Source organism: Trachemys scripta, chromosome 4, assembly GCF_013100865.1.
Source record: "Trachemys scripta elegans isolate TJP31775 chromosome 4, CAS_Tse_1.0, whole genome shotgun sequence".
Lineage (NCBI taxonomy): Eukaryota > Metazoa > Chordata > Testudines > Emydidae > Trachemys > Trachemys scripta.
This window is the reverse complement of record NC_048301.1, coordinates 84,425,877-84,431,302: the sequence shown is the minus strand read 5'-3', so window position 1 is coordinate 84,431,302 and position 5,426 is coordinate 84,425,877.

The window sequence follows — 5,426 nt, the reverse complement described above, 5'->3', positions numbered from 1 at the left end:
TTGCAACATGTCACTAAAGATACATTTTTTGCACTCTCATCTAGATTTTTTTCCACCGAACTGTGGAGCAGTGAGCGACGAGCACGGCGAGTGATTTCACCAGGACATTGCAACAATGGAGAAACGCTATCAGGGCAAATGGAGCTCATCAATGCTTGCAGATAATTGCTGGACAGTGACAAGAGATGCTCCATTTAATGAATACAAGAGACAAGCCAAGAAGCGCCGAGTAGACACTGAATAGGACTAAACGATGTACATAATAGTTTTTTGCCTTTTGTTTCATAATAAATTTTATTTATATAACCCTTTTGCTGATTTTTAAAGTATTACATAAACAGGACAGGTGAAATATTATCATGTAAAGCAACCATAAACACATGAAAAGACCTAGGTTTACAATTTATGATTAAAACTCTACTATCTACACAATATACATAGACATAAAATGTAAAAACTTAAATATCTTAGAAACAGTAGCCAATCAGTTGTTTTAATTGTCATATTTGAATTCAGCACATCAAAATACATAATAAATAGCACATTTTATCTCTGAAGCAGACGACTTCTCAAAAATTGTAGACCAGTGTAATCTTATGTCTATTCCAGGGGCGGGCAAACTTTTTGGCCTGAGGGCCGCATTGGGTTTCTGAAATTGTATGGAGGGCCGGTTAAGGGACGCTGTGCCTCCCCATATAGCCACACGTGGCCTGGCCCCCACTCCCTATCCGCCCCCCCCCCCCCCCACTTCCCCCCCCCGCCCCCCCCCCCCCCCGGATGCCTGCTCTATCCAACACCCCCTGTTCCCTGACAGTCCCCCAGGACCACTGCCCCATCCACCCCCCCTGCTCTCTGTCCCCTGACCGCCCCCAACTGCCCCCACTGCCTCATCCAACCCCCCTCCTTCCTGACTGCCCCTCCGGGAACCCTGCCCCATCCAACCACCTCTTCTCCCTGACCACCCCCGGAACCCCTGCCCCTAACTGCCCCCTGCTGCCTCATCCAACCCCTCTCCTTCCTGACTGCCCCCCAGAACCCCGGCCCCCATTCAACCCCCCTGTTCCCCGTCCTCTGACCGCCCTGACCCCTATCAACCCCCCACCCCCTGACCACCACCACCATGAACAGCCCCCTTGGAACTCCTGCCCCACCCCCCCCCCCGCTCCCTGTCCCCTGACTGCCCCTGGAACCCCCGCCCCTGACTGCTCCCTACCACCCCATCCAACCCCCCTCCTTCCTGACTGTCCCCCAGAACCCCGGCCCCCATTCAACCCCCCTGTTCCCCGTCCTCTGACCGCCCTGACCCCTATCAACCCCCCACCCCCTGACCACCACCACCATGAACTCCCCTGCCCTCTATCCAACCCCCCCCGCTCCCTGCCCCCTTACTGTGCTACCTGGAGCACCAGTAGGTGGCGGCGCGGCTGCACCAGGACAGGCAGAGGCGCCGCCCGGCTGCAACCAGCCACGCACTGCACAGCACAAATCACCGGGTCAGTCTGGGCTCTGCAGCTGCACTGCCCCAGGAGATCGCAGCCCGCCACCCAGAGCATTGTGCCGGCGGTGCAGTGAGCTGAGGCTGCGGTGGAGAGGGACCCGCAGGGGATGGGCCGGGGACTAGCCTCCCAGGCCAGGAGCTCAGGGGCTGGGCAGGAGGGTCCCGCGGACCGTAGTTTGCCCACGTCTGGTCTATTTACATATCTTAAACATGCATTCTATACCTTTGCTGATAAATTGTTCTCTATGTACCTTGCCCCAGTGCCCACTGAAGCCATTGGAAGGATTACCATTTACTTCAATGGCTATTGGATTAGGTTCTATATATTTAACTTGTATCTATCCAGAAAGAATATCCAGAAAGCTGACCATGGTTACTAGGAGTATGTTTAGTCTTTCTTTAAATCAGGTGGAAAATATTTGGCCAAATAATGAAAAAACAATGTTGGGGTTTAACTAATTTCTCTTTGATAACTTGTTAAGCAAACATTCTTAGTTTGCTAAGTCCCATTCCCATTATCTAAACTAATATTTGAACAACTTACTTTGTACAATGTGTTTACTAACTGTTCCTTGTCTCTCTGTCTCTCCTAGTTGGTTTATTTTCATTCATAACTCATTTTACAGTATCTTTTTCAACAGGGCACCATGTTTAAAAGTATTCTGTAAAATAAATTCTTAATAATACTGGGCCCAATCCTGCAATCTTCACTCAAGCAAAACTCTCACCAAAGTGAATGGGAGTTTTGTGCATGAAAGCACTGTGCAGTTTAGCCCAATAATTGTTTTTAAAACACATGTCTATTTGCCTCCAAAGCAATGAAAGAATATAAATTATTTACTATGAACAAAAGTCAGTTTAGCCTGGGGTTGACTTTACTCTTAATCTATCATAGATAGTGCAGAGCAAAGGGAATGTGCTGTTTATGTACTTCTCAGCCCATCCCAACATTGCTAGCAGCCTTGGTTTTGTCACATACCTCATGATGAGAAATGTTTGGAGGCTAGAGAAAATGGCTCAGCGAGATGGATGATATTTCATCAGTAATACTACATGGAGTACATGCCATATAGTAGCTTCACAACATTTGTCAGAACCTGTTACTGACACATCTATACAGTAGAGGCCCAGTCCAGTCATGTCATGTTTGGCCTTTTTGTTGGTGGCTGGTTGTGTTCATTCAGGACGTATATGTATATTTATCACCAATGCCAATTATAATCTTTATTGTATAATGAATTTATTGTGAATTCATATTTTAATAGGCTTCATTATGTCTGAGTAAATTTAATTTTGATTTACCTTTACTGTCTTGCAAGTCTCCTTTTAACATTAAGTCAAGGAGGAGATGGTCTCAGGGCCATGGTATATAGAATCTTACATATCTAGCTCATGACTTCATATCCAATTGGGGTCAATAATGTTATCCTTGGATGACTCTTTCATGGCCAGTATGAAATAAACCAGTTATTTCAGTCCTATTCTATTTAGGCATCCCGATCAGAAAAAAAGCCACATTTCCACAGTTGGCACCTTTGTTGAAGTCTTAAGCAGAGATCCCCAATAATGGAGGGTCATGGAGTCAAAGCACCTGATCCTGTGAGGTAGTGCCTCTTATAAATGTGCTTAGCACCACACAAGATCAGGCCTGAAATGACCCTATAGTCTCTACAGGTCAGTTTGTGGGTACATTAGTAGTATTGGGAAGCTGACACTTTTAGATCATGGGCTAGATACTCAGCTGGGGTAATTCAGCAAAGCTTCATAGTCTACTAGGGAGCTACACTAGTTTATTCAAAATGAGGGTCTGGCCCTTTGCTCCTGAGGCTTTATTCTCCCATTGCAGGATATGAGTAACTCCCATTGAAGTCATGGGCGTTACATGTGTCCTGTAGCGGGAAGTAGGGCCTCTGGGCTTTCAATCTGGCACCTTTCACAAGTATTAAATTCATGTAAAACATCACAAAGTAAAACAAATCCAATAAAAAGTTCTTTATATTTTAAAAAGTTAGTAGCACAATGCAAGCAGCTCCTTCCTAAGAATTTCACATTTTAAGCATGTCACTTTCCAGCCTAGGTATATAAGACACAAAAATCAGAAAAGAAATGGCAATAATCTGACAAGGAATGAGACGTTATATAGGAGTTGTCAAAGAGTCAGAAGAATAATGATAAAACCAAGAGCTGCAAAAAGAATGAAAGGGAACACATCATGTGGAGATGACCTAATTCAGTAAGAAATAATAATAATAATAAAAATCCCTCTCACTCTTCACCATGCTTATTGAGAATGAAGCTTATAAACATACTTCAGGCCTCAGTTGCACTGTTGTAATTGTGGAATAACTCCATCTGGCCTTTCTTCTGTAACCAGGTTTATACTGCATATGGCTAACAAAATAATCATATCAGATGTTAGAAAGTAATGAATAAATCACTAACGGTATAAATAATAAAAAAAAAAAAAATGATAGTTTGGAAAATTAGCATCCAGTAAATAGCATTATATGTCTGATCCCTAAAACCTCACATAAGTGTGTATGTTACTTATCAGTGCAATTTATGTAACTAATTTACATAACATGTCACTAACTTAAAAACCCATACAAAACTTTAGATGAGTATTCAGCAATAAACTTTGCTGCCACCCTGAAATAGCTTGAAGTGGTCTCAGACATTCCTCACTACAGGAATCTCCTCTATGCAGAAAAGCTCATCTGTTTTTAAAATGAACTAACAGATTCCAAAACTTTGTTAATGCAATCAGTTTATTTCAAATATTCCTGATCTTAAAGTATTTAAATTTTGAGGAAATACAAGCAGCATTAACTCATAGGAGATGATTATGTCTTTTACAGCTGGTAAACATTTAACTCATAAACCATGAAAAGCAAATATAGTTATAGTTTTGTATTACTATAGCACAGTAATCATAAACAATAGATTTTTAAGAGTTAGTGAGTGAGGGTTTGGGGTTTTTTTATATTGGCCCGATTCCGCTCCCATATACATCAGTTTATAAAGACGTAACTTGAGTGATTTCAGTGGAGTAACTCCTGATTAGCACTAGTGTATCTGAAAAGAGACACCAACCCACGTTTATCCTACCATTTTGAATTTTTCACCATCTGCATCACATCAGGGAGAACATTTTTCTCCCATTTTTAAAAAGGTTCCCCCCCCCATCTTGTGTAAAGCTGCTTGTTTCAGGGTCCCCGTTATGATTAGCAAATAATACATTTCAAGAACATTAAAATAGCGAGGTTAATAACTGACAGACAAAGTTTTACAAACTAAGATCCAGGGTATGTATATTTTGTGCAGCCAGAGGAAACAGCTGAGATGCGGGGATGGTCATATAGGAACATACACTGAAATCCTATAATCCATTTGTCCATAACTATTTCCAGTGGTAAGAATCAAGAACTAACAGACTAACCCTTCTGACCTTAGTATAAAAGATAAGGTGAACTGCAAACAAATCTAAAAATTCCATCTACCTCATCAACATGCTCAAAATGCCCTCTACAGCCAGATCAAGGGGAAGAGAACAGCCAGAAAACTATCCCTGAAAAACCATCTCCTGTGACCAAACATCTCAGCAGCAGGATAAAAGAAGGTGCCATATCAATTTCATTTCCATTCATCATTGTTAAGGGTGAGTTTAAGAAAGTTTCATTGCCCATTAATACTCAAATCATAAGCAGCTGCACATGATATAGTTTCGAACGTAGTTGCATAACATTTATTTCCCTGGAGCTTTGTCCTTAAGCTGCAGACTGACAGGCATCAACGAAATCCAGCCTTCTCTTTAAAGAAGCCCAGACAGAATTTTTTACATGTAGCAGCTGAACCAAACTTCACAAAAGCACCCGAAAAGAATTGGTAAAAGGTTAGGATAGATTGACTGTTTCCAAATTGGAATACT